Source organism: Oncorhynchus tshawytscha, linkage group LG23 (genome assembly GCF_018296145.1).
Source record: "Oncorhynchus tshawytscha isolate Ot180627B linkage group LG23, Otsh_v2.0, whole genome shotgun sequence".
NCBI classification, from domain to species: domain Eukaryota; kingdom Metazoa; phylum Chordata; class Actinopteri; order Salmoniformes; family Salmonidae; genus Oncorhynchus; species Oncorhynchus tshawytscha.
In genome coordinates this window covers 17155727-17174242 of record NC_056451.1, presented here as the reverse complement: position 1 = coordinate 17174242, position 18516 = coordinate 17155727, and the positions used below count along the sequence as shown (strand labels likewise).

General features: G+C 42.1%; 1 protein-coding gene across 1 annotated transcript in view; it reads right to left on the bottom strand.

Annotated features, from left to right (window-relative positions):
• The window catches only part of LOC112222798 (oxidation resistance protein 1), a 199010-nt gene extending 196068 nt beyond the window's left edge, over nt 1-2942 (bottom strand). The window contains exon 1 of the mRNA XM_042304791.1: nt 2795-2942. The gene's annotated coding sequence lies outside the window, so the exon portion shown is untranslated. The remainder of the gene's footprint in view (nt 1-2794) is intronic.
• Between the last annotated feature and the right edge of the window lie 15574 nt (nt 2943-18516).

Sequence of the window (18516 nt, the reverse complement as noted above, 5' to 3'; positions counted from 1 at the left end):
TGGTCTGCATTCCAAATGGCACCCTATTCCATAAATACAGCACTACTTTTGGGTAAAAAGGAGTACACTGCATAGGGAATATGATGCCATTTGGGATGCAACCCACTGAGAGTAGGTGTTTTAATCAAGTCTAGCAAGAGCATGCATAATCACAGCACATTGACTCGCGACTCAGGATGGAAGGTGCGTTAGCCCCATACAATGACTTACTCTTATATTATACCAATGTCTGAAATGACTTATCTTGTTAACTAAGGCATGATTGGATCTAAACATCTTCCAATTGGAATTACATGAGCTGAAGTCAATTATCCATTTGAGGTCAAGAGGAATTGGTTTTAGAGTTGAAGATGCACTATGCAGAAATAGCTCCCCCTTTTACTGGTTGCAGAAATTCTAATGGTTCGCCTAATTTCAGTTTATGTGACAAAACATGCAAGTATAGTGTAGAGAATCATTGTATTTTCAGCTGGTGTACAAACCCGAAAGTAAAAGACACAAAAACAAAACTTAAGAAGAGGAAGCATAGAAATAGGGCACATAGAATATATCTACCCTATCCCTCCTCCTCCCTCCCTCAGGACCTGAGCCCTAGTACCATGCCTGAGGACTACCTGGCCTGATGACTCCTGGCTGTCCCCAGTCCACCTTGTTGTGCTGCTGCTCCAGTTTCAACTGTTCTGCTTGGGGCTATGGAACCCTGACCTGTTCACCGGACGTGCTACCTTGTCCAGGACCTGCTGTTGTCCACCCTCTCTCTCCCCCCCTCCCCCCCTCACTCTCTCTACCACACCTGCTGTCTCGACCTTTGACTGCTCAACTATGAAAAGCCAACTGACATTTACTCCTGAGCTGCTGACCTGTTGCACCCACTACAACCACTGTGATTATTATTTGACCCTGCTGGTAATCTATGAATGTTTGAACATCTTGAAGAACGATCTGGCCTTAATGGCTATGTACTCCTAAAACCTCACCCGGCACAGGCAGAAGAGGACTGGCCACCCCTCAGAGCCTGGTTCCTCTAGGTTTTTTCCTAGGTTCTTGCCTTTCTAGGGAGTTTTTCCTAGCCACCGTGCTTCTACATCTGCATTGCTTGTTGTTTGGGGTATTAGGCTGGGTTTCTGTATAAGCACTTTGTGACATCTGCTGATTTAAAATGGGCATTATAAATAAAAATGTGATTAATTTAATGACTTGCTTTCAATGACAATGATAGATTGATAACACACATTTCCAAAAGTTACATATTGCAGCTTTAGGCTGAGAGATGGTATAACATTTGAATGAGTGTTATTTAAATGACTAAAATATGTATTTTTTTTAGTTGTAAAGATTACATTATGTATCTTATACTTGAATGGTAGCGATGCTTGTAATGTTGACTCATGTTAACAGACCCCTATCTGAACTATCCACTAACCGTAACTCTACAGTGGGAAATTGTTGCAGATCAAGAGTTGCAGTAGTTTGTTGATAGTTTGAGTAGCCCAACTAAAGACCATCTATAGCACGTGTCAAACTCATCCCACTGAGGGCCAAGTGTCTGAGGGTTTCCGCTCCACCCTTGTCCTTGATTGATGAATTAAGGTCACTGATTAGTAATGAACTCCCCTCACCTGGTTGTCTAAGTCTTAATTGAAAGGAATAACCAAAAACCAGCAGACACTAGGCCCTCCATGGAATGAGTTTGACACCCCTGATCTATAGGGACTATCCAAATGAAGTGTGACTGTGACCAAGGTCTGTCTGCCCTTGTGGTGCTTGTCTTGACCTTGAGTCTTGAGTTCCTTAGTGGAACCGGGGCAATGCCATGGCATGGGGTGCATGTAGAAAAGAAATAACCAATGACTGAAACAAACACATACTGTACAAGTACCATGCATATCACATGTTCAGCTGTTGGCTACCTTGATGCATTATGCAGCCCGATTGCTGTGGATGGATATTATCTCTATAAAGAGTGGCAGGCAGATGGCTATAATTAGGGCGAATTAGTGTTTAAGACAGACGGACAGACAGCCAGGCAGACAGACAGACAGTGATGAGTAATGTGCATGCAGGCATCATTCATCACATTCCCCACCGAATGCTTTCCATAGATAACTTTCTATCCAGTCTCCCACCATGAATTATTGAACTAACATTAAAACTTGTGTCTATAGGACTAGGAATAATAGGGGCTTGCATAATTGCACATAATGTTACCATTGTAATATAATCACATGTTCACGTGTCACATGTAGGTATGTAGTAACATGTATCGTGTTATTATTATGTCCCGGTTCCTGTGTCATCCTTTTTACAGCTTATACTTCACATACCAGCCTACTTCGAGGCTGCTGGACAATTATATGCAGTACTAGTATGGCTACTGTACAGGCTATAGCATAAACTATCATCTCTTCAGAAACAATGACAGTCTCTCTCATCAAACAAGTTGATACGCGCGGCATCCCGAAGAATACACGTACTGAACAGACATTTTTTGTGTATCAAATGTGGTGGTTCAATGTCAAGACTGTTACCTGTCTTTTAACTGGTAATGCAGATATGTGCGTGCGTGCACTGTTCAGCTCTTTTCTCAAAGCTCTGTGAGGGGTTGTATATAACATGTTTATTAGTGAACAACATGTCAATGAATATACATCAATTGCGGGAATACATATATTTCCATGTATAAAAGATAATTCTGCAAAATATAAACCGGTGTGTGCATCGTTTCAAAAACATCACACGCGATAGCCTACGCGTCAGTCCCACAATAAAACAACAAACTCTCGTCGTTACTTACTTTCAGAAGGGAGCTCGTGCAATGACCCGGGTTCAGTTGTTTACAAACATTCTCAGTCGATGTGAAACAGAATTCAATCTTCTTAATTATTCTTCAAGCGTGCAGCATCATAGCAGAAAGTAGGTATAGTTGCAGACATGCGGAGTAATTTGACCCTCTCATAATAGAAACTACCATCACGAAGAGGAGGAGCAGGGGAGGATAGGATCAAACCAACACCGATACAACTCTGCCCTATAGCAACAGGAGGGATGCATCGAGGCGTTGGAGGAGAGAGATATTGCAAACTGGTTGTGACGAAGCGGATTGGATAGGAGGGGAAATTACAACACGTCATTGTTCATCATACCAAAACAGTAGCGACCTATTCATTTATCAGACTATGAGACAGGAGAGCTGATGTCTGTGTGAAGGAATTTAGAGCAGATAGACAGTGGTGGTCAATTCAGAGAAGAAAGCAGGGGTTCTAGTGATGGATGGGGGGAGAGATGGAGGCAAGGGGGAAGGATGATGCATGCCATGGACAGCCAGGCTCCAGTGTGTTGGCAGCTTGGCAGCTTTCCTTCTGGGACACAGCAGGGGACTGCTCTGTCACTGTCACTGCCACAAAGCTGTCTCAAAGACTTCAGTGAGTTAGTTACTCAGAGCAGTAGCACCACAACATTGCTGTGTCACTAGGCTACCGGCTGTCTGTCTGTTGCTGTTATTAATGCTGTAGACAAGCAGAAGTGTATACCATATCATTGAACATAAGAGTATAGGAATATCCATCCAGGACCTCTATACCAGGTGGTGTCAGAGGAAGGCCCTCAAAAGACTCCACCTAGGTCATAGACTCTTCTCTCTGCTACTGCACGGCAAGGGGTACCAATGGAACCAACAGGACCCTGAAAAGCTTCTACCCCCAAGCCATAGACTGCTAAATAGTTAACAAATAGCTACCCAGACTATCTGCATTGACTCCATTTGCACTAACTCTTTTGACTCATCACATACACTGCTGCTACTGCTTATTATCTATCCTGTTGCCTAGTGACTTAACCCCTACCTACACATATCTACAGTACCCCGTACACCTGCACATCGACTCAGTACTGGTACCCTGTGTATATAACCAAGTTATTGTTTGTCACACCCTGACCATAGTTGGCTTTGTATGTTTCTATGTTTTGTTTGGTCAGGGTGTGATCTGAGTGGGCATTCTATGTTGTGTGTCTAGTTTGTCTGTTTCTGTGTTTGGCCTGATATGGTTCTCAATCAGAGGCAGGTGTTAGTCATTGTCTCTGATTGGGAACCATATTTAGGTAGCCTGTTTGGTGTTGGGTTTTGTGGGTGATTGATCCTGTCTTTGTGTTTGTTACACCAGATAGGGCTGTGTTCGGTTTTTCACGGTTCTTGTTTTTGTATATTATTCTATTTTCATCTTTATTAAAGATGTATCTAAATAACCACGCTGCGTTTTGGTCCACCTCTCCTTCAACAGAAGAAAGACGTAACAGAATCACCCACCACAACAGGACCAAACGGCGTGGTGACAGGCAGCGGCAGCAGGAGCAGCGAAATACAGATTTCTGGACATGGGAGGATGAGTTGGACGGTAAAGGACCCTGGGCACAGCCAGGAGAATATCGCCGCCCCAAAGAAGAGCTGGAGGCGGCGAAGGCGGAGAGGCGCTGGTATGAGGAGGCAGCAACGCGGCGTGGATGGAAGCCCGAGAGTTATAATCTTTCTATTATTTCTTTCTGTTTGTCTCTCTGCATTGTTGGGAAGGGCCAGTAACTAAGCATTTCACTGTTAGTCTACACCTGTTGGTTACGAAGCATGTGACAAACATTTTGGTTTTGATATCATATGACAGTCAGAGAGACTATGAATATTATCAGCAGGGCTATTAATATTTATCTGAGCTGAATAACCCATGATGATACTTGACAGACATGTAGGCCGACTGTAGTATGTGTTCTCCATTACATGAAGGGGACATGTTTATTGCCTTGGGGCTGCTGCTTGTCATCAATAGTAAGGCACGCAATTAATACCCACTACACTTTGAAAAACATACACAACACATGTGCATACATTACACATGCAGACAGACACTTCTTTATTTTACCTTTATTTAACTAGGCAAGTCAGTTAAGAACAAATTCTTATTTTCAATGACGGCTTAGGAACAGTGGGTTAACTGCCTGTTCAGGGGCAGAACAACAGATTTGTACCTTGTCAGCTCGGGGGTTTGAACTTTTTTTTTTTTTTCATTTCACCTTTATTTAACCAGGTAGGCTAGTTGAGAACAAGTTCTCATTTGCAACTGCGACCTGGCCAAGATAAAGCATAGCAGTGTGAGCAGACAACACAGAGTTACACATGGAATAAACAATTAACAAGTCAATAACACAGTAGAAAACAAAGGGGGGAGTCTATATACAATGTGTGCAAAAGGCATGAGGAGGTAGGCGAATAATTACAATTTTGCAGATTAACACTGGAGTGATAAATGATCAGATGGTCATGTACAGGTAGAGATATTGGTGTGCAAAAGAGCAGAAAAGTAAATAAATAAAAACAGTATGGGGATGAGGTAGGTGAAAATGGGTGGGCTATTTACCAATAGACTATGTACAGCTGCAACGATCGGTTAGCTGCTCAGATAGCTGATGTTTGAAGTTGGTGAGGGAGATAAAAGTCTCCAACTTCAGCGATTTTTGCAATTCGTTCCAGTCACAGGCAGCAGAGTACTGGAACGAAAGGCGGCCAAATGAGGTGTTGGCTTTAGGGATGATCAGTGAGATACACCTGCTGGAGCGCGTGCTACGGATAGGTGTTGCCATCGTGACCAGTGAACTGAGATAAGGCGGAGCTTTACCTAGCATGGACTTGTAGATGACCTGGAGCCAGTGGGTCTGGCGACGAATATGTAACGAGGGCCAGCCGACTAGAGCATACAGGTCGCAGTGGCGGGTGGTATAAGGTGCTTTAGTGACAAAACGGATGGCACTGTGATAGACTGCATCCAGTTTGCTGAGTAGAGTGTTGGAAGCCATTTTGTAGATGACATCGCCGAAGTCGAGGATCGGTAGGATAGTCAGTTTTACTAGGGTAAGCTTGGCGGCGTGAGTGAAGGAGGCTTTGTTGCGGAATAGAAAGCCGACTCTTGATTTGATTTTCGATTGGAGATGTTTGATATGAGTCTGGGAGGAGAGTTTGCAGTCTAGCCAGACACCTAGGTACTTATAGATGTCCACATATTCAAGGTCGGAACCATCCAGGGTGGTGATGCTAGTCGGGCATGCGGGTGGCACTGTGAGGTGCCATCCGTTTTGTTAATAAATCACCTTATACCAACCACCTCTGCGACCTGTACGCTCTAGTTGGCTGGCCCTCGCTACATATTTGTCGCCAGACCCACTGGCTGCAGGTCATCTACAAGTCCATGCTAGGTAAAGCTCCGCCTTATCTCAGTTCACTGGTCACATCTTTCTTAGTTCTAAAGAATGACTAAAATGGTGAGGAAGTTACAGGCATCCTCAACTGACGGGATTGGCAACACCCACCCGTAGCACGTGCTCCAGCAGGTGTATCTCACTGATCATCCCTAAAGCCAACACCTCATTTGGCCGCCTTTCCTTCCAGTTCTCTGCTGCCTGTGACTGGAACGAATTGCAAAAATCGCTGAAGTTGGAGTTTTATCTCCCTCACCAACTTCAAACATCTGCTATCTGAGCAGCTAACCGATCGCTGTACATAGTCCATCGGAAAATAGCCCACCCAATTTACCTACCTCATCCCCATACTGTTTATATTTAATTACTTTTCTGCTCTTTTGCACACCAGCATCTCTACCTGCACATGACCATCTGGTCATTTATCACTCCAGTGTTAATCTGCAAAATTGTAATTATCCGCCTACCTCCTCATGCCTTTTGCACACAATGTATATAGACTATTTTTTTCTTTCTACTGTGTTATTGACTTGTTTATTGTTTACTCCATGTGTAACTCTGTGTTGTTGTCTGTTCACACTGCTATGCTTTATCTTGGCCAGGTTGCAGTTGTAAATGAGAACTTGTTCTCAACTAGCATACCTGGTTAAATAAAGGTGAAAATAAAAATAAACTAGTCCAACACTCTACCCACTAGGCTACCCTACCACCCCACTAATCCACATCACAATCAATGATTCAATTCCTCTCATCGAAAAACAATTGACATTTCAGTTATACAATCTACTACTAATTTACTTAAACAAGGTTGATTGTTAGAAGTCAGTGTGGGGCCTTTCTTCATTAGCTCGCTACAGTCTAGTCTACCTGGTTGCCATGGTAATCCCTCCGGCTCTGGTGGGGTCAGCTCTTAGCTCTACTAACACCCTGTAATTGACTGTGCTGGATCTAATGAGAATGGCAGCCAGGCAGTCTGCTAGCATGCAGTGTTCACAGAGAGCCAGGACCAAGGGAATGATAAGGGTTTAATTAATACAAATTGCACTGAGATGTTCTTGAATAAACCATATTAATCAACTGGCCTTGGCTGGATGGAAATGAAATAATATAGAATAGAAAAAAAATACAATAGTTTATTGTCCTCTGAGGAGGAAATTATTTTCTACAACCTTATACATAACACACAAACAAATCAACATTACCATCACTCAGACATTTTCAGTTTAATGTACAGCTCATTGTTGTGAGATAAGGGAAAAGAGGTTGCACTGCACATTGAATAGCCTGGATGACAACACATTTTACAACATACTTTCCATGTTGTGTAGTGCTAGGTAAAAATGTATTAGAATATTATGACTTACCTGGTTAAATAAAGAAAAACATTCAAGTGCATGTCAGAGAGAGAGAGCATGCACTATTGACAGGAGTACTCAACACATGGAAGGTATGGAAATAATGGCACATTTGACTTAATTCTTTAAAAAAGATATTAATGTTTATTGAGCAGTGTTCATTTAATTTTAACTAGTCAGATTGACTTGAAATAGGATGTATAGCATACTATATCATGTCTGTCAAGTCTGCTATTTGTGGTGTGACTCTGAGGGCCCATATCATCTGACAGCATCAGAAGTTTTGGGCCCAGTGAGCTGGAAACAGTGCATTTCTCAAGTATAAATGAAGACTTGTTACCGTATTGATTGATGGAGTGTGTCGATGGCGAGGGGCAAAAATCGATGAGCGCGGTGTGGAGGCTGAGGGAGGGCTGAAGACTGATGCCCAGTCATGAACACCCCGGTCCAGACCCTGTCACTATGCTCTCATGAATAAGCAAAGAAGACTGCAGGTTTCTTAAGAGAGGGAGAGAGAGGTGGTGGTGGTGTTGTCAGGGGACAGATTGTGTGAGAGGGACAGACGCACACACACGCACACACTATCGCACCACTGTCAGCGTTAATTCTGTCACAGCTCCCACCCAGATGGCATTTGCACATAAAGCCACAGGAACAACTGTGCTGCCCTTATCCTTCCATCTTATCTCACACTGGTTCCTTCTACCTTATTACCTGAGAGATCCTCGTTATCCGCTGTGTAACTGACAGCGACAGAGAACATTCAAAGCAACGGGTCAGAGATGATAGAGAGAGAGAGAGATAGAGAGAGAGAGGGGTGTTAGGAGTTTAGAAATTACCTTCAAGAAGAAGGAACAGCCTTGCTGCTGTTGTGGAAGCATCTGCTTGACATGACTGTCTGTCTGGCAGTTGGTTCCCTCATTGTACATTCCCCTCACACCTCCCTTTCAGATACAACATCATATTTGATAGCAACAGAAACCATCACCAGCTCTAGCAAATGAAAATGTCATAGATGATTAGGAAACGGTATTGCTTTGAAAAGTGACCCCTGACCTCTGCCCCTTAACCCTCTGAAGATGATTCAGTCTCCAGGTACAACACAGGCACTAAATAACAGCCAATCCTCTTTGGCCTTGACTCCCTCATATCATTGTGACCAAAATAAGACAAATCACAAAAGATCTACTAGCTTCATAACTTATGTGAAAAGAAATCAATGTGTTGTGGATGCAAACACTGAAGCATTGGAACATTTAATTCACATTTCATCCTAGGAGAAGTGCGAGATCAGACTCCCTTCTGCCTATTTTCAATCTCCAGTATGACACTGTGAGCCAATGTATCAGACTGAGGTGAATACAGGATCAAATGAATGAAGTCAAGCAAGTGGGGTGGGAGATAAGAACACCTGCCCATCCATCCCTGGGAATGCCCTGTAGACAGACAGATGTTGGTGCCCTGCGATGGCCTCTGTGATATAAACATGCTGCTGTCAGCGGATATGTTTCCCTGTTAACCTGCTTCATCTACCCAATACAGAACAGATAAGGACAACAGGAAATGGGTTTTCATGGTTTCTCCCATGCTATCTCAATTACCGTCTGATTTCATGGAGCTGCCCTGTGGATGTGTAGAAATGTAATGTAATGTTAGGGCTTCATTTGCCCATTCACCTCACATTTTAATTAGAAATCCCTTATCAATGTTCAAGAGTGAGTTTAATCAAATATTTTGACTACAGAGTATGTATCCCAGCTAGCCCATTTGGTTCCTTGGAAGTTGTGGGAACGTACGTTTTTGGTTTCCCATTGTTTTTTTCCTGATCAGTAAAAGTTTTTCTGAATGGTTCTTAGAACGGAAGTGAACATTTCACCTGTTCTGGGAACACTCATTTTTTTTAGGTTGCAGGGAGGTTCTGAGAACGTTTTATTATGGTTCCCTGAAAGTTTTCCGGGGAGGTTTTATTCTGAGAATGAAAATTACACATTATTTATAGGTTTTTGAATAACATCCTTAAATCCTTTACTAAATGTTTCAATAAGACTGATAGCTTAGGTGAACTGTTTTGAACTCCAAGCACAGATAGGACACAGAAATTAATTTGCTTAGGCATTAATCATGCAAACACATTTGTTTTTTTATTGTGGCATGGCATCAGTGAGATTTTAACCTATGATCATTTGTTCTCTATCCATGGAATGAATCCACTGCACCACCAGGATGGAGTTAGCATGCAATGTTTTTTAACTCATACAAAGCTGTTACTTTTAGTCTATTTCAAAAGACCCAATTTCAAAGGAAACAAGCACTCATTAAGATCAGGTGTGGCCAGTTAGTGGGCATGGCCAACACACCTGAACACACTTAACAAGATAGAGGATAGAGAGAGTTTTGTTGCTGCTGAGAACGGAATGTATGTTTTAAATAATCCTTGAACATTACTAATGTTTTCTTGTGGTTTCTATGGAAAGTTTTGACTTTAAATATAATCTTGAGGAAACTTGGAGAAATCGTTATGCTGAAGTAATGACATTTCCACAGAAGAATGTTATTTCTTAACGTTCTCTGAACTATTTAAGAACATTCCCAATGTCAAACCAGTTGGAGGACGTTCCTAGAACATTACCAAACATTACATGAAATGTAACCATGTTTGAACTAAAGTAATGAAATACCAAGAAAATAACTTAAATGTACTGACAATGTTCCAAAGCCAAGCAACTATCCTGCACCATTCCCAGAGCATTGTGGAAGGTTGTATGCAAAATAACCATAGGACAACAGCGCTCTCACCTAGCTCAAGAAACATATGGTTCTCAGAATGTTATGTGCTGTCTGGAGTTGTCACGCCCTGACCATTGAGAGCTTTAATTCTCTATGTTGGTAAGGTCGGGGTGTGATTTAAGGGTGGGTTATCTAGGTGATTTATATTTCTATGTTGGCCTAGTATGGTTCCCAATCAGAGGCAGCTGTTTATTGTTGTCTCTGATTGGGGAACATATTTAGGTAGCCATTTTCCCATTGTGCTTTGTGGGATCTTGTTTATGTATAGTTGCCTGTGAGCATCATAGTAGCTTCACGTTTCGTTTGTTCTATTTGTTGTTTTGTTCTTTAAAGTTTTCTAATCCAAAAAAAAAGGATGGAAAAATACCACGCTGCATCTTGGTCCACTCCTTATGACGAACGTGACAGAAGATCCCACCACAAACGGACCAAGCAGCGTGGCCAGGAGGAGAAGACATCCTGGACTTGGGAGGAAATAATGGCAGGAGACGAAAGCCTTCCATGGAAGTAGACGCAGGAGGATCAACGGCGACTCCAAAGTTCATGACCACGACGGAAGCCCGAGAGGCAGCCCCCCAATTTTTTTGGTGGAGGCACACGGGTTGGTCGGCGAAGCCAAGGGGCGAATCTGAGAGCGAAGAGGAATATTGGGATAGACTGAGCGAGGAGTATTGTGAGATAGTTGAGGGGAGTGATGAGGGAGAGTGGATGTTTTGGTGTCTGGAGCAAGACAGTCGCCGTGAGCACCGGCCATACGTACTGTGTCTCCAGTGCACCTCCACAGTCCAGTATGTGCTGTGCTTCCTCCCCGCACTCGTCTTGAGGTGCGTGTCATCAGCCCGGTGCCACCTGTACCGGTCCCACGCATCAGGCCTCCAGTGCGCCTCCAAGTCCAGAGGTTCCGGTGACAGTTCCCAGTCCAGAGCTTCCGGTGACATTTCACAGTCCGGAACCTCCGACGAAGGTCCACAGTCCGGAACCTCCTACGACAGTCCACGGTCCGGAACCTCCTACGACGGTCCACGGTCCGGTTCTTCCGGCTACGAGCCACGGTCCGGTTCCTCCGATGACGTGTCCACGAGCGGAGTGGGTACTTCGCCCCGCACCGGAGCCGCCCCGACGGTAGATGCCCACCCGGACCCTCCCCTATTGAGTCAGGTTTTGCAGCCGGAGTCTGCACCTTCGGGGGGGGGGGTGGTACTGTCACGCCATGACCATAGAGAGCTTTTATTCGCTATGTTGGTTAGGTCGGGGTGTGATTTAAGGGTGGGTTATCTAGGTGATTTCTATTTCTATGTTGGCCTAGTATGGTTACCAATCAGAGGCAGCTGTCTCTGATTGGGGATCATATTTAGGTAGCCATTTTCCCATTGTGCTTTGTGGGATCTTGCCTGTGAGCATTATAGTAGCTTCACGTTTTGTTTGTTCGTTTTGTTCTTTAAAGTTTTCTATTCCAAATTAAGGGATGGAAACATACCACGCTGCATCTTGTTCCACTCCTTATAACGATCGTGACAGGGGTATGTGTGTGCAATATGCTATAACTTTGTTTGTACTTGTATTATAAAGCTGTAGGTCAACTGTTCTCTGCTAGAAGTGGCTTTGAGCAATGCCCTGTAGGAGAGGCTGAACTACACTCTTAGAAAAAAGGTCCTATCTAGAACCTAAAAAGGTTCCCCGTCTGTCCCCAAAGGAGAACCCTTTAAAGAACCCTTTTTGGTTCCATGTAGAACCTTTTACACAGAGGGTTCTAAATGGAACCCAAAAGAGTTCTACCTGGAACCAAAAATGGGGACAGAACGCTTTTGGAAACCTTTTTTCTAAAAGTGTATAGAACCACTTGTATCACACTTTATGAGAGGATATTATTTATGAGAAGCGATCAACCCAGTAAAAATGGATGCTTCCTGAAGACAGAACAGAAATGTCAAGTATGGTGTCAAGGAGAGCTGGCACAGCAGAAAGAGCTCATCAACATACCACTGAATGACTCTGCTGAAGCATTCTGCCAGGTAGGCACAGATAGAACAATGTTCAAACAAACTTTATGTGTAGGAAATACTGGTTATGTTCGAAAACAAGTGCAAAACGTGTCTCTCATGAGCAGAAATCTCATATCTGATCTCTTATGTGAGCACTAAATTGCAGGGAGATTGTATTTCATTAAAAAATACATTAAAACCCAGGCTTTCAGGGATCAAGAGTGTATAGTATTTCAAGACATCAAAGGAAAGCAATCATATCACCGTGATGCTACAATGTATGACACAGTCGTCTCAGCTCTATCAAATCAGCAGTGGAACACATTACTTAAATTCAGAGCCTTATTCACAATCAATGGCATGTAAAGCTCTAAATGCAGCACGGGTAATCCTTATCACAAGCATCAACTACAGTAGCCTACCATACGGTACACTCTTAGAGAAAAAAAGGTGCTATCTAAAACCTAAAAGGGTTTTTCGGCTGTCCCCATAGTAGAACCCTTTGAAGAACCCTTTTTAGTTCCAGGTAGGACCCCTTTCGGTTCCTTGTAGAAGCTTCTACACAGAGGATTCTACATGGAACTACATGGAATTCATATTGAACTGTAGCTTTGAAAATGAAAGGATAAATGTAGACTATCTCTTATTGAATGTCTCCTGACAATGTCTAGGTGGCAAGTTGTTGTTTATGTGTTTGTGTAAAATGTACGAGCATGTGAGAAATATGATCTTTTATTCCCATGGAGTAAGCTTATTAGCAAGATTTCAAACATAGAATCTTTACAAATATATAACCACTCTCCAGTGCCCGGTATGAGGTTATTAAGGGATAAAGTTCATGTTGATTTGGTGGATAAAACTAAAGACCGGTAAAGATTGCTGTCATATAATATCAATGTTAACATAGCTTTTAAATGGAATGTGATATGTCTATTGAGCCTCTCCTTTAGAGTTTATGCCCCTTTAAAAGATTCATCAAATATTTATCCAACCTCTTAGAGTGCTGTGCATTGCAGTTTTATGTGTCGATGGAGTTAAAATAAATAAGAAAGATGAGGGTGAGTGACAGGCAGAGTCATTTGGTTCTGTATGTGATGTCTATTACCTGCTGATGGGACAAACAGCTCATTTGACCTTCTGACACATAATTCTCAGATCTATGTCTGCCATGGCTGCCATGTTTGGGAGCCCAATGAGCCCAGGACTCATTTTTGAAGGTGCCCTGAGGACAACAAATTCAACTAATTAAGCACAAACATTCCAATAAAGAAATTATAAAAAACTACAGGTTACAATAAAGAAAAACTAAAATTTCAATACCAGAATAAATGTTAACATTGAATCAAAACAAATGCAATTGTCATTTAACAAGTTCAGCATTAGACTCCCAAACTGCCCTAGTGCCACTAGGGAAACAAGACACAGGGAGTTCTGCAGGTTATTCCAAAAATGGTGGGCATTAAAACTGAAGGTGGATTTACCTGATTGGTTGGAGACACTAGGAACCTCAAGAGTTAACCAATGTGATATAGGGGACTAATGAGGACCAGCCAACCATTTGATACAGGACACAGTCACACAGTAACGTGGAATAAGTCAAGGGGTATGAATACTTTCTAAAGGCACTGGTTGTTGTTCATCTGAAACATTATTGCGAGAATTAGAACAAGCTATATTTACAGTGCGTTCGGAAAGTATTCAGACCCCTTGACTTTTTCCACATTTTTCAACGTTACAGCCTTATTCTAATATTGACAAATTGTTTTCTCATCAATTTATGCACAATAGCCCATAATGACAAAGCAAAAATAGGTTTTTAGAAATGTTTGACAATTGAAATGCTTACTTGTATAGTAGAGTCTAGCTAGCTAGCTAGCTACACAATGAACAATAATCTCAACTGCATGAATCTGCAGGTAGCTAACCAACCAGGTTCAATGTTAGCTAGCTAACATTAGGCTATAACTAGCTAAGCAAATGGCTCTGAGATCCAAATAATATTACTACACAGATCATACACGTAACGTTAGCTAGCAAGCCAGACAGCTAACGTTAGCTAGCCAACAGTACACTTTAACTTGAAATGAAAACAACTTTCTGACAAAATTAGAATGTGTAATATCTGAAAATGTAGCTAGCAAGACTATCTTACCCGTATACATGGATGGACGCTTCTCCCTCTCTGTCACGGATGCCATGGTTGGCCTTAGTTTGAAGATGTAACCCGAAGACAGGTGTTTTCTCCATCTCCTTAGCTATCATACTGTAATTCCACCTATTTCAAAACTCGGTCCTCCAGAAAGTGGAGAGCAACCCGTATGCAGTTCTACTATGCAATATATTTTGAAAAAAGCTGAATTAGACAGGATTATCTATACATACTGACCAGCTCAAATAGACAGAAACGTGCTACATGGCAGACCAATCCGAACTCATCTCTCGGCATGTCCAGCCCACCTATTATCTCAGCCAATCATGGCTAGCGGGTAGGTTGCTGGCTTTTTCTGTGGTAAACCAACTAGGCTTGAAATTTAACAATAGTATTCATATTTACAGATTGCATACACGTTTGTTATGAAGGCACATGAAAGTTCACATGATCCAGAAGGCATTTTGATTAAATAACTAGGTCTAAAACCAGATTGGTGCACATTAAGAATAGAGTGAGAAGTAAACAAGTTCTTAGCTGTGAGTTGGTCAGGGATTCTAAAACTTTTGAAAAGCAGGATAATTTGTCAACTCGACGTAAGTAACCTAAGTCAGGAGGATCTCCTCCTTTATGTAGGGGAGGACATGTGCCACTTTCCAGATCTTAGGGAAAACAGCAGAAACAATAGTCAAGTAAAAAATATAGGCCAATGGTTCTGCAATAAGTGGGGCAGAGAGCTGCAGTAAGAAGCATTGGTGGAAAAAGTACTCAATTGTTATACTTGAGTAAAAGTAAAGATACATTTTAATAGAAAATGACTCAAGTAAAAGGGAAAGTTACCCAGTAAAATACTACTTGAGTAAAAGTCAAAAAGTATTTTGTTTTAAATATAGGTAAGTATCAAAAGTAAATGTAATTGCTAAAATATACTTAAGTATCAAAAGTATAATTCATTTCTTATGTCAAGCCAACCAGACGGCACAATTTAAGTTTTTTTTATTTATGGGAAGCCAAGGGCACACTCCACACTCAGACATCATTTACAAATAAAGCGTTTGTCTTTAGTGAGTCCACCAGATCAGAGGGAGTGGGGATGACCAGGGATGTACTCTTGATAAGTGTGGGAATTGGACCGTTTCCCTCTGCTGCTAAAAGCATTCCAAATGTAACGAGCACTTTTGGGTGTAAAAATGTATGGAGTAAAAAGTACATTATTTTATTTTGGAATAAGGTGAAGTCAAAGTAAAAGTTGTCAAAAAATATAAATAGTAAAGTACAGATAGTCAAACAAATACTTCAGTAGTACTTTAAAGTATTATTACTTAAGTACTTTACACCACTGGTAAGAAGAGATCAAATGAATCAGCCCCTATCAGCCCCAAATGAATCAGATTTATTTTACATCAAACTTTGGCAAGGCACTTAATACATTATAGAAATCAAATGCTTGAAATTAAAATAAAGTATGCGAGTCTTTTAGAGCGTCATTTTCTTCAATCTGTTCTGAGGTGACTAAAGGACTCCCTCTAGTGGAATGACCTGCATTTATAAAAACTTTCATTTCAAACGGGTGGCCAGCTGAAGCAAAATCGTAAAAAAGAAAAACAGTCAATTAAAATGTTGTCTAGTATGGGACCAGAGGCTGTCAAAACCTGCTGGGGCAAGGAGGGGTGGAGTTGTTTAAAAGATTCCAGAAGTTATCTGGATTACCACCACTCTCAGATACACAATTCAAGAAATATGTTGATTTAGCTTTTCTAACCAGAGATAGACATCTATGTCTGAAATATCTGAAGGACTGCCAATCAGACATAGAATCAGTCAGTCTAGCCTTTAGCCCAAGCTAAATTTTAGCCCAAGATAAATGTATTTATTGTAATTTCTCAGACAATTCATGCGTAAACCAAGAATGATATATTTTACCCTGTGACTGACGTGTTAGTGTATCAAGTGCTTAATTTATAAATCGGGAGGTGCCGGAACAAAAAGTGAGGGAGAGGGGGGCTAGAGAATTAACGAAGAGGCAACTCAAATGAAATTTGGTCAATTAAGCACTGAGTGTGTCTTTGACATAGTGTGTTCTGATTTATATAACTTTTTTCCAGATGCTAAAAGCTTTTACATAGTAAGAGGGAAATTCACCTCATCCAAGGAAGATGTTGTGACTGATTGTTTGCATGGTGTCGTGACCTGGGTTTTCTATTCATTCATGTGAAGATTGTTATATTATCAAATACATTCTCTGTGTCATTATCATTACGTGATTAAACTAATCATGAATTAACTAGGAAGTTGGGGCACCACTGGAAAATGTTGTTTAAAGAGTTTCTATTTCCCGAATTTAACTCTTCAGATATTTTCATATCTTAGCGATTACGGTCACTTATCAATGAATGTATTATTACCTCATCAGTCATATTCTGAATGTCGCAAATCCTTGGATATCTGCACGAACCCTAGCACAAATTATGAATCAGCGATATACAAATTGGCTTAATTATTTACTTACTACCTAACTAAATCACACAGAATTACATAAACACACACACAATAGGTCATACATTGGTTACTAACATACTAACGTCCTTAGGGGATGAACCCAATATGATGGCTTGGTAGACAAAGGAAAGGGGTGGGGACAGCTCAAGAGCGGGAAAGGCAGAGTGGACCCACGTACATACAGTTAATAACCACACTCATGTAAATGCTACCTTTTTTGCACATGAACAGCCGCTCAATCGAAAATAAATAGCCATTTACATATTCATGAGTGTACGCCTTTGTTGTCCCTCTCTGTGATCGCCGGTCCGTCTGTTGGATAGAGTCAACAGAAAGTCTCCGGTTGCATTCCCCAGAAGTCACAAGGTATTTCGTACCAATGATCATTTGACAAGGAAATATTCTCCAGAATGGATCTTTCAGAGTACCATTCGGTCGTGTTTACCAGACTAAAGTACTTAAACAGCTGCCACACTGAATAATTGGTCTTTAGTTTGTAGATTTCATAACCATTTCAGCATGGGGATGATCCCCACGTTCTCTGGTCTTGTCTTTTGGTAGAGTTCTAGTTTAAACCATTTTGCAACATCCGGCTCACGCCTTAGTCTGCTTGGTCTATAGAGGGGTAGATTTCTCAACCATTTGTAACGTCTTGTAACGCTCTGGGCGTAGTGGGTGCGAAGTCAGGCGCAGGAAGAAGAGAGTACAGGGTAGTGCTTTTAATTGCACACACGTCAACATAAGCCACCCCACGAAACACAGGGCGCACACAAAACAAATGCCCCAAACACAGGGACTCAAACAGTCCAGAGAAAAGCCCACGAACGAAAACACGTCAACCTCAAACGTGCACAGTAGCAACACAAAACCATCCCGCACAAAGAGCAGGCGGGCCTACTGGCTAACATAGCCCGACTAATCAGCCTACACACAAAACAGGTGAAACCAATAAACAGAAAGGGGAAAAGGGATCAGTGGCAGCTAGTAGGCCGGTGACGACGACCGCCGAGCGCCACCCGAACAGGAAGGGAAGCCACCTTCGGTAGGAGTCGTGACACGTATTCAGCTGGCGCTGCACGTAACTGGTCTTTATTTAAATTGGCAACCATTTCAACATCTAGCTACTGCTCCATGCTCTCTGGTCTAATTAATATTTTGTCGGAAGGTTTTATACTGGAGTAGAAAAGGGGGGTGTTCCATGACACCGTGTAATGTCTGTGCTCACGGGGATTGGCCACTGACTTGGCCACTGAAATTCGGCTTGTCACCAAAAGCACTCACAAACTTCTACAGATGCACAATCGAGAGCATCCTGGCGGGCTGTATCACCGCCTGGTGTGGCAACTGCACCACCCTCAACCGTAAGGCTCTCCAGAGGGTAGTGAGGTCTGCACAACGCATCACCGGGGGCAAACTACCTGCCCTCCAGGACACCTACACCACCCGATGCTACAGGAAGGCCATAAAGATCATCAAGGACATCAACCACCCGAGCCACTGCCTGTTC